The following is an 11,936-nucleotide window of genomic DNA, read 5'->3' on the forward strand; positions in this document are numbered from 1 at the left end:
AAAGGCCCTGAGGCAGGCGAAAGGGAATAATCTGCGTGCATACTACGTTTGCGAGAACATTCGCATGATGACGTGCGAAAGGAGCAGATCTGATAGACATGACTGGGTACGTTTTTGTCAGAACACTATTCACACCATTATCGATATCTAGTCACACAACTAACACACATGCATATTGATCTCCTTCTTAACAGTTCAGATCGGTGCGGGATAAGCTCCTACCATCGGACCGCATACAAGCACTTCAAGAGGAAATAGCCATATTATATATATATATATATATATATATATATATATATATATATGCGGTTCTACGTACGAGAAAATCTATTTAATATATATGCATAACGTGTACAATTTGTAGTATCGTGAAATACCAGCAAACAAAAAAATTAAATGGAAAATAAAGCCAAATTGAAAACACAAAATTAAAGCAAAAATTAAAAAAAAACACCCAAACATTTAGTACCGGTTGGTGTTACCAACGGTACTAATGTCCTACACGCACACGGGCCTGGCTCGTGCCACGTGTTTGCACTTTAGCGCCGGTTCGTGACGAACCGGTACTAAGGGGGGGGGGGGCTTTAGTCCCCACTCTTTAGTGCCGGTTTGCCAACCGGCACTAAAGGCCGTCATGAACCGGCACTAAAGCCCGGTTCTGCACTAGTGGAGGATGACCCCGGCCTCTGTATCCGGACGATGCATGCGGCCACTTTATTAATTATTTTCACAAGACCTTACAAAGTCATACAACAGCAAGACTAAAGCCATCATCTAAGATACAACTGTCGCTACACCTATCCAATTGATGAAGGGGCGCTGATAGCCTGGGCGTAATACCAAACAGACATCGCAGCCAAACCTAAACATCTAAGACCTGAGGTCCCAACTAGGACGCATGCCTGGTATGGGCACCTACTAGTCCAGCGCACTCCTCAACCAGGACGCCTGCCGGTATAAGGCCGCTGTAGCCACCTGCCATGAGTCCATCTTCAGAGCTGTACTATTGCATCTATCGTGCGGGGTCTCTCTGCCATCGACGCCACCACGACGCCAGACAACGCCGTCCTCCTACGCGAGTCCATCCTCCCACATCGAACTCCGAATCTGCACTGCACCACGCCGGCAAGATCCGTCGCCATCAATGTGTAGGATGAAGCACCGCTCCACCAAAGAAGCAGTCCACTGGTCCCGCGAAGCCGAGTGCACCTCCAAGAATGCCGCCCCAAAGGGGGTTACGACACATGAATGCCGCCAACATCCGATCAGCTGATCTAGGGTTTCCCCCGGAGGTATTGAATGGAGTTGGGAGCTTCACCTTGATGATGCCTTTATGAAGGAAACAATGATAAGGGCATCGTCATCACCGACTCCGGCCATCAACCGAAGACAAGGTTTTCACCCGGATCCGTCCCAAGAAATCCACCCAACAACCTGTGCACCGTCTCGACCGCCTTCAAAGCCCTAGATCCAGCTGCCTAGATCCGGTGACCAACCGCAGCAACAGTTCCACCGTGGGATCCCTGGCGCACCGGCCACTGCCTGAGTGTGCCACCACTGGAGCCTAGGAGGAGGGCTCCCACCCCGCCTCGTCAAGCCGCGAGAGCCGCCGAGAAGGATCCCGTGCGCTCGTCACCGTCTCTGATCCGAACCAATCCAAAGCAAATCGCCATCACAGATCTGCCTTGGACAGGGACTGCACCACGCCATGCCGCCGCGGGAAGCCCTAGCTTCACCAGTTGCCACCCTCCAGGGCCGCTGCCCCGGGATCCAGACAGAACCTCGCTGCTGCCACCAGCCAAGTTCCGCCACCGCCGACCGGCCACTGCGACCTTCGCCGCCATGTCGCCGATGGATCTGGGCGAGGATAGCCCTCCTCCCCAAGGACACACGCCGCGGCCTCTTCTCCGCGTACTCGCACGAGAAGCCACCGTGGCCGCGTCCCCATCCCTCGCCGGATGCCGCTCACGTGCTGCCCCGCCGCCGACGAAGGCCGCCGCCACAAGGAGACCCGCACGCAGCCGCCACACAGCTCGGCGTCGACCCATCTGCAGCTGCGCCATGGGCCCACCGCCGTCAAGATCGTCGCCGCCGCGCCGCCAGGATCCGCGCGCCCCGGCGCCTCCGCTTGGCCTGGCCGCTCCCGCAGGCCACGAACGCGAGGAGGGGAGAAGGCCCCCGCCGCCAGCCACCGCGGGGGGCTTTGCCCCGGCGGCGGCAGGGAAGGGGAGGAGGAGGGCTAGCGGCAAGGGGTGGCGGCGCCGCCCGTGTCGCCCGCGGGAGGAGCGATGCGGGGGCTAGGTTTCCTTGCCAACCGAGACCGTCTCGTAGATAAAATTTTGTTAACAGCTAGAGTGCATTGAGTTAACTAGCGAAATTGAAAGGCCTAGCACTACGCAAGCATCATGCATGATAGATCATCCAGGCTTTATTTTTCATCATCGAATCCATTGCCTGCATCAAAGAGGGCTGATCCCATCGTCCATGCATGCTCTATTAACTAGTAAAGATTTCTTCAAGCTTAAGAAGATCGAAAGTCAACATATAAAAAAATAATAATCAGTTAATCTGCACATAAATTGCTGCCTTGTTCATCACAGTACAATTAACAACATCTTGCTTCTTAATCACCACATACATCAAAGCTAGACTAGCAAGTAGACCATTGAGCTACACTAGCTTCTATATCCTGAAACATCTCCTGGCTGCAGATGTCACGGTAAAATCTAAAAAAAAAATAGTTGGTGGCAAAGAATGACAAATATTTTAAGTGCCTGCCTGGTTTCATCAGGGAATGACATTCATGGTGTACAGATATTTTAAGGGTGTACAGATGTGTCACAACCCACCTTGAGATCTCCCAACCTTCTATATATTATAGCAAAAAATGGTAAAACAAAAGGAGACATGTTTGGCCAAAAAATCATATAAAAAGTTAGTTATTGGCCAATCTTGGCGTAAAAACATGGATCTGTTGCTAGTTTATTTGCTAGCAATGGCTACTAATTCAGTCTCTCTATCTTAAGAATGAAATAAATACTTGATGAACTAGAAATTGGATAATGCCATCAGCGTGTTTTGATGCAAGCTAGCATGCAGAGTGATTTAGAAGTTAAATATAGAATGTATCAAATAACAAAAATTAACTTGAAAATATTATCATGTATTTAAGAAAATAATCATCATATATCAAAAAAGTGTTCAATGTGTGTTTATAAAATGGGATAATTGGATTTATACCCTTAGTTGTGTCCCCCTCGTCAGAATTGCCCATAGTTTCTGAAAACACCTGGTCTTGCCCAACCTACTTTGGCGTCTTGTGCTTTCGCCCTTTGACCGCTTGACCGTCAATTTGAAAACTTCATAAGTAATTCATACTAAATCCGAAAAATGCAAATAAGATAGCAAATGTTCGGAAAAAATCACATGTATGTCAATGTCACTTGCATTCATGACAAAAGTGTTGGTAAGTGCCCATCCAAATTTTAGCTCTTACGATGCCACCATGAACAGTAAAATCTAAAAAAAAATAGTTGGTGGCAAAGAATGACAAATATTTTAAATGCTTGCCAGGTTTCATCAGGGAATGACATTCATGGCAAAAAGAACAATTAATACTCGAAAATAGATTTTTTTTTGCCACGACTTCCATGAATGTATTTAGTTATCTCGTTCTATTTTCACCGGTTGTGGCATATTATATTTTTTATTTTTTCTTTAGCTTTTAGCGAGCTTATTCTGGAACGCAGTCTTTTCGGTCACTTTGCTTAATAAAGAAGCTGCATGCATCACTCTGATACAGAGGCCGGGGATAATCCTTCTTTTCTAAAAAAACATAATTAATCAAACAAACAACGTTTATACATTTCGAGAGTATGCACATACAGAGAAACTGGCAAAAACTGCTTAGTAGAAAATTATCATGTGCTGATGGACGAGAGTATATGCATACGGTTAACTCACAAAATGGATAAGCAAAACACTATAGAAGCATCATGCTAGCTACATCTTCTGACATCTACCATGCATGATGGAGCATCAAAGTGCGCTGATCTCATCATCCATGCTTTATTAACTAGTCAAGATTTCAAGCTTAAGAACAGAGAAACTCAACATATAACAAAAGAATAATCAATTAATCTGCCGCACATGAATTGCTGCCTTGTTCATCACAATACAATCAACAATATCTTGCTTGTTCACGACATACATCAAAGCTACACTAGCTATAGCATTGAGCTACACAATCTTCTATATCCTGCATCATCTACTGGCTGAAGAGTTCGCAGTCCTCCAAGGTACATTCGGCCCTCACGTGGTGGAACGATCCACTCTCAGGGGAGACAATAGTTGGCGCTGGCGTGGGGCATGCCACAGCCGTGTCGTCGCAGAAGCTGAGCAGCTCATCCAACGTGCACCGGAAGGCGTCGTCTTCATCCTCTGCGGCGCCAGTGCCTTCTTGGACTTTGCCGTCGAGGTTGCCGGGGAAGAAGCCATGCGCCACCACAGCGTCGTGGAGCTCGGGAAAATCTTGAAGCATGTCGTCAGTGAAGAACCTGCCTGGATCCACGCTGCCGTCGTCCACTGCTCCGGGGGGCAACATCATCTCGCCTTCGTCGGACATGAACCAGCGCCCATACTCGTGAAGCATCCCGGGTTGTTGGACGATCGGCGGTTCCTGGCGGCGTGGGGTCTGGGGACGTGGAGCCTCCGGATGTTGTACGTCGGCCGCCTTCCTTTTCCTGGAACCGGGAGCATTGATTACCTCGTCGTATGTCGTCTCGCTCCTGTGACGAGAAACGCAGACCTTGCAGAGCACGAGGTCGTCTGGCTTGTCGTCGGCGTGGAGGCTGTACTCGGCCATGCACCAGCCGATCCTGATCCTCTCTTTCTCTCCCGGCAACTTCTTGACGTAGCTGAGGTTTCGTCTATGGCCTACGAGGTTACCTTGGTTGTCTAGCACGGGGATCCCGCCCTTCTCGGAGTGCCAATAGTAACCCTCGCCGGCGGCGTCCACGGCACGCTGCCGCCTCCCGCGGCCGCGGCCGCATTTGGTCTTGTGACGACTGGCCGGGGTGAAGAAGTACCACACGCCCCCTTTCCCGTCGCCCTTGTCCGTTCCTTTGGCGTGTTGATACATCTCGACGAGGTCGCCGGGGGCGGCGGAGTAGGCGTCGAACTCGTGGATGAGGCGGCTGGCGAAGAAGCCGTCCGGTCCGGCGGCGATCCGTGGGCGGAGGAACTTGGTGATCAGCTCGTGCTCGGCTGGGTCGAAGGCGTAGCCGGCGGGAGGAAGGAGCTTGCCGTCGGCCATCGCAGAGCTAGCTAGGTACGCAGTAGCTAGGGCACGAGATGGATGGATCGTGCGTGTAACCCTGGCCTGGCTAGCTGCTTGCCTTGCCTGGCTGGGTACGTAGCTAGCTTAGGCTTAGCTTATATGGATAGGAGTTGTATGTATGACCGGCCCTACGTACTATCGACTACGACCCGAAGATGGAACGCGCGCAGCAATCCGAACGTAAAATGGAATATGCATGTGCGCGTCTGTTAGATCGTGCGTGTAACCCTAGCTGGCCTGGCTAGCTACCTGCTTGCCTTGCCGGGTATGTAGCTACTCCCTCCGTCCGGAAAACGTATGACCCAAAGAAATAAGGATCAAAACGCAGCAATGATCTACTCCTGGTCCGTAGCTAAAATGGATCCAGTGCGATCATGCATGCATCCACGCGGAGCTGGCTACGAACGCGTGTGCCTGGCTGGCGTCATGCATACGCGGCCAAAGCAGCAAAACCATAGCTTCCCCGCTCCCGTGAGCCTTTTGCATACGGACAAAAGAGTAGATCGAGGAAGCCGGCTCACCCGATCCGAGGGACCCTGCTTCTTGCCTACTTCACAAAATGATCCGAGTGACATTTTACTTGCACTACACAAAACCCACTTACGAAAATAGTGTTTTATGTAGTACACTAAAAGGTCACAACGGCGACGATGTTTGTCCAAACCCTATTCGCACAAAACATTGAACATGTTCATTTGCTATATTTGACAGCCAAACACATAGTAACAAAAGGTTCTAAATCTAGTCTCAATGTCGGCAAATAACATTCTAACATGTGTAGTAAACTAACATACAAATCTATAGCACAATAATAATTACTCATCCTCAAGATGGATATCAAACTTCAAATTTGAACACTAATAGAAAGGAATAGAGCTCATCATCGCGGCCGTCATTGCGACCGAAGAATGATGAAGCACATGTTGGGTCTACAACTGCGCACACATGCCCGGAGACCTGACATCCGACGGTCAGGCGGAATGCAACTGTTGCATTAGACAGAGCCGGCGTGTTGCCACGGACCACGCGATAGACGGTGCGTACATGAAGGGAGTGAAGGCTAAGGCGTGGCAGAGGCAGACGATGGTCGATCTGCTGAAGGAAATATGCCCTAGAGGCAACAATAAAGTTGTTATTTTATATTTCCTTATTCATGATAAATGTATATTATTCATGCTAGAATTGTATTTACCGAAAACTTGATACATGTGTGGATACATAGACAAAATATTGTGTCCCTAGTAAGCCTCTACTAGATTAACTCGTTAATCAAAGATGGTTAAATTTTCTAACCATAGACATGTGTTGTCATTTGATAAACGGGATCACATCATTAGGAGAATGATGTGATGGACAAGACCCATCCGTTAGCATAGCATATTGATCGTTCAGTTGTATTGCTATTGCTTTCTTCATGTCAAATACATATTTCTTCGACTATGAGATTATGCAACTCCCGGATACCGGAGGAATGCGTTATGTGCTATCAAACGTCACAACGTAACTGGGTGATTATAAAGATGATCCACAGGTATCTTCGAAGGTGTTTGTTGGGTTAGCATAGATCAAGATTAGGATTTTTCACTCCGAGTATCATGGAGGTATCTCTGGGCCCTCTCAGTAATACACATCATAAGAAGCCTTGCAAGCAAAGTGACTAATGAGTTAGTTGCAGGATGATGTATTACGGAACGAGTAAAGAGACTTGGCGGTAACGAGATTGAACTAGGTATGAAGATACCGATGATCGAATCTCGGGCAAGTAACAATCCGATGACAAAGGGAATAACATATGTTGTCATAATGGTTCGACTGATAAAGATCTTCGTAGAATATGTGCGAGCCAATATGAGCATCCAGGTTTCGTTATTGGTTATTGACCGGAGAGGTGTCTCGGTCATGTCTACATAGTTCTCGAACCCGTAGGGTCCGCACGCTTAACGTTCGATTACGATATTATATTATATGAGTTATGTGACTTGGTGACCGAATGTTCTTCGGAATCCTGAATGAGATCGCGGACATGACGAGAAGCCTCGAAATGGTCGAGAGGGAAAGATTGATATATAGTGAAAGTGCGTTATATCGTCTAGAGGGGGGGGGGTGAATAGGCGATTTTTATGAATTCTTCACTAAGGAAGTTGCTGGTGAGGAAATTAAATGAAGAACTACTTGCAGCGGAATAAGTACTCAAAAGTAAACATAGCAGAACACACGCATAGTCATCTTGATGAAATAAAGACAAGCACAGAATACAGAACGCGTAAACACAGGATAACACAAGATGAAGACAGACAGACTAAAGAAATTGAACTGAGGAAATTGAGAAAGTCTTCAGTCAAAGTCTTCAAACAGATATGAACAAGCACACAGCAACAGAGATGAGGAAATTAAAGAGTTGAGGAAATAGAACCAGGAAGCTCGGTGAAGACAATGATTTGGTAGACCAGTTCCAACTGCTGTCTCAGTTGTACATCTGGTTGGAGTGGCTGAGTATTTAAACTCGAGGACACCCAGTCCCGGACACACAGTCCTCACCGTATTCTCCTTGAGCTAAGGTCACACAGACCTCGCCCAATCACTCGTGGTAAGTCTTCAGGTGACTTCCGAACCTTCACAAACTCGGTCACTCGGCGATCCACAATTCCTCTTGGATGCTCTAGACCTTGACGCCTAACCGTCTGGAAGAAGCACAGTCTTCAAAGGAAACAAGCGTCGGATCCACGCAGGATCAATCTCTTCAGTGATGCTCAATCACTTTGGGGTTTGTAGGTTTGGGGTTTGGGTTTTCCTCACTTGATGATTTTCGCTCAAAGTCCTCGGAGGATGGGTTGCTCTCAATGACAAGTGTCAGTTTCTCTCGGAGCAGCCAACCAGCTAGTGGTTGTAGGGGGCGGCTATTTATAGCCTAGGGAGCAGCCCGACATGATAAGACATAAATGCCCTTGTCTGATATGACCGTTAGGTGGGTAGATATTTTGGGACAGCTGGCGTGTAGCACAGCAATGGTCGGAATATTTGACTCTCAAATACCTCAGGGCTATCATGTTCCTCACTTTGTAGGCAATCCGCACTGGCGAATTCCTAACTCCTCAGTCAGAACAAATTCCTCAGAGACCAGAAGAACTTCGTCTCTGTCACTGAAGAATATGACTGAACTGTGCGAGATTTCCAATGGCTTCACTCGAAGGGATTGGTAGGTGTAGGATTTTGAGTTGAGCATCACATGGAAATTTTTCCTTAGTATTTCCTCGACCCCCTTTAACAGTACGGTGTTTCCTATGACTCAAGAAAGAGAAAATGAAACTATAAAAACAAAAGTCTTCACGCTTCATGTTCCTCGAATGATTACCAAGTCTTCAAGGTCACACCAATTTCTTCACTTTCAAAGTCTTCAGAAAGTCTTCAGAAATCCAAAGTCTTCAGTTGAAGAACTTCATTTTTAGGGGTCGACTTTCTCTGTAAATATCAAACTCCTCATAGACTTATAGACCTGTGTACACTCACAAACGCATCAGTCCCTTAACCTATAAGTCTTCAATACACCAAAATCACTAAGGGGCACTAGATGCACTTACAATCTCCCCCTTTTTGGTGATTGATGACAATATAGGTTAAGTTTTCAACGGGGATAAACATATGAAGTGTAAATACTGATATTGAGGAATTTGATTGCAAGATATAGAAGAACTCCCCCTGAAGATGTGCATAGTGAGGAATTTGCTTTTGAAGCAATGCACACTTGAAGAGTATAATCATGGAGATCTCCCCCTATATCTTGTAATTCATACACGCATTTGACATATAATATGAAGAATTTGAAATGCATGATGAAATATGGTGACTGATGTAATTCAGCATGCGTGCATTAACATTAATGAGGAATAAGCATGCAGAAGAACACAGCAAAAGTATCAGGCCACCATAGAGTTTAAGATTACAACTCGATCCAGCAAAGTCATCAGAAGAACGAGAGTTGTAACTTAGCAAAAAAACGCCCATATATGATAGACCCGCTTGAAGACTAACTCAAATTTCTCCCCCTTTGTCATCGAATGACCAAAAGGGTTGAAAATGAGGACTAACGCCCCTGAAGAATATCATGAAGATGGAGGAGCGCCAGCGTTGTTGGGGTCTTGAGTCGATGTAGGGCCTGCTGCAGTATCGTCCAAGTCTTCATACTCGTCCGTGTCGCGCGATGAAGAATATGAACTGGCCACCAAGGAAGGAACCTTGACCTTCTTGAATTTCTTCGGAGGAGGAGCAGACCAGTCAAAATCTTCCTTGAAGCCCATTTGCTTCAGATCTTCTTCACCATATAGATGTGACAGAATAGCCCAGGTGCGATCAAATACTTCATGGAGGTAGTAATGGTTTTTCTTCACTGCATTATGTGTAGAGGTCATGTTGTGAAGAATAGAACCAAACTGACGCTTAACCCATTTGTGGTTTCGATCCACCTTCTGGTGAAGACTTATAAGCAATTCACGGTCAGTCATCACACGATGAGCAGTAGCTTGAGGACTTGACTTGGGAGCATTGGCAGCAGAATCATGAGTGGCAGAGTCATCATTGGTGGAGTAAGATGCAGCTTTGCGGAACTGACCATCCAATGGACGAATGCCTTCATCGATAACGGCTGGTGACTTGCCCTTCTCATCAGATGAGGAAATTGTCCGCTTGAGGACTTCAATGGGGGGCAAGTAGCTGAGGTGATTCTGAAAATCAGCCTTGTAGTTGAGTGAAGACCTTGATCTGAGGAATCTCATGATCCATGGCGCGTAAGGCTTCAGCTCAAACGGTGAAAGTGCAACATTTGCGAGAGTCCTCATGAAGAAATCATGATAGTTTATGGGGATGCCATGCATTATGTTGAAGAGCATATTCTTCATCATCCCGATAACTTCTTCATCGGATGAGTCATGGCCTTTGATAGGACTCATAGTCTTTGTCAGTATGCGATAGATGGTTCTTGGCACATAGAGCAATTCCTTCACGAGGAATTTGGTCCATGGGGCTTGACCAGGCTTCAATGGCTTCTTGAGCACTTGCATATAGTGAGCAGTGAGTTCAGGCTCATCATACAGACAACGAGCACCTTCAGGTGGAGGACTGAGTGGCAAGGCACGAAGCAATTCAGAGGCTGGTGCCTTGTAGTGAGTGTTTTCGGTCATCCAGTCCAACACCCAAGTGTTGATGTCATTTGCTTCACCAGTGATATGCAGCATCGCATAGAACTAAAGAATTAGCTCTTCATTCCAGTCAACGATGTCAGAGCAGAAGTTGAGCAAGCCTGCATCGTAAATCATGCTGAGGACTTGTGTGAAGCAAGGCATGGATTCCATGTCCACGTGAGGAATGTGGTCGTGGTCGAAGACTTTGTCCTTGTTGAAGAGTACCGAGGAATAGAAGTTGGCCTGGCTGGCAGTCCAGAAGCGCTTCCTTCTAAGACGAGCATTGTCATATGGGTTGAATTCAGTGAAGAATACACGCTCGCCGAAGAAATCATCAGCCTTGAATTTTTGCTTCTTTGAGAAGGGATCCTTTGGCTTGGGCTGAGGAGTGTCAGTTAGTTGCATCACTACTCCAGGAATCGCAATCTCAGGTTCCTCAGGCTGAGGAATTTCAGGCTCTTCTGCAGCTTCAGCCTGGGTCTTCAATTCTCCATTCACATTTTCTTCAGCACTAGTGGCTGGAATTTCTTCATGGACGGACGGGGTTGCATGAGGTTCTTCAGATCCCATTTGCACTTCAGTAGCAGCTGGGGACTGAGGAATTGCTTGGAGTGGAGTGAACAACGGAGAGTTGGGGTGCTGACTTTCCCAAAAGTCATCATTGAGCACGGGTGTGGTACAGCCGATGTCCACATCCTCATCTTCCATTTCTTCAACACCTGCCTCTTCAGCAGTGAACTGAGGCATAGGTGAGGAGACGACTGGGGTTGAAGGGATTCTATCCACTTCAATTTCTTCATCCAACTGCTCTGTTGAAGCAACAGAAGGAGTTTCTTCATCTGATTCCTCGGGAATCACATAATCTTCACCAAATGGAACAAGGTCCTTTGATGGCATGAAAGATACAGGAATAGCATCAATTGGATTTTCAGTTGAACTTGTCAAAGGCTTCATTTTCTTCGGAGCTGAAGAATCTGATGAAGCTAATACCTTCCTTTTCTTCACAGCTGCACGCTCTGCAGCCTTGGTCTTCTTCACATCTAATGCAGATGGAAGGATTGGAGCTGGGGTAGGCGCAGGAGGTGCAGAGGACTTTGGATCATTTTCCTCAGGCGCAACTGTTGCAGTTGCCCTGATTTCTTCATTTTCTTCAGGCGCACCACTAGTGGATGCCCTGGGAATATCTTCAGTGGCTGGAATGGAGTCATCAGCCCTGGTACTCTCATTTTCTTCAGCAGCCTGATTGTCATCAGCGGTGCTAGCATGTTCTTCAGTAGGCTAGCAGATGCTTCAGCCGGTGAAACTTCAATGTGCACAGGAGGAGTAGCACTTGAAGTGAACTTCTTCATCAGATTGACGAACCGAACCTTGGCTCCCTTCCAATCAGCGTAGTAGCGATCGAATTCATCACTCAATTGCTTGAT

The sequence above is a fragment of the Triticum aestivum genome, chromosome 5B (assembly GCF_018294505.1).
Source record: "Triticum aestivum cultivar Chinese Spring chromosome 5B, IWGSC CS RefSeq v2.1, whole genome shotgun sequence".
Classification (NCBI taxonomy): Eukaryota; Viridiplantae; Streptophyta; class Magnoliopsida; order Poales; family Poaceae; genus Triticum; species Triticum aestivum.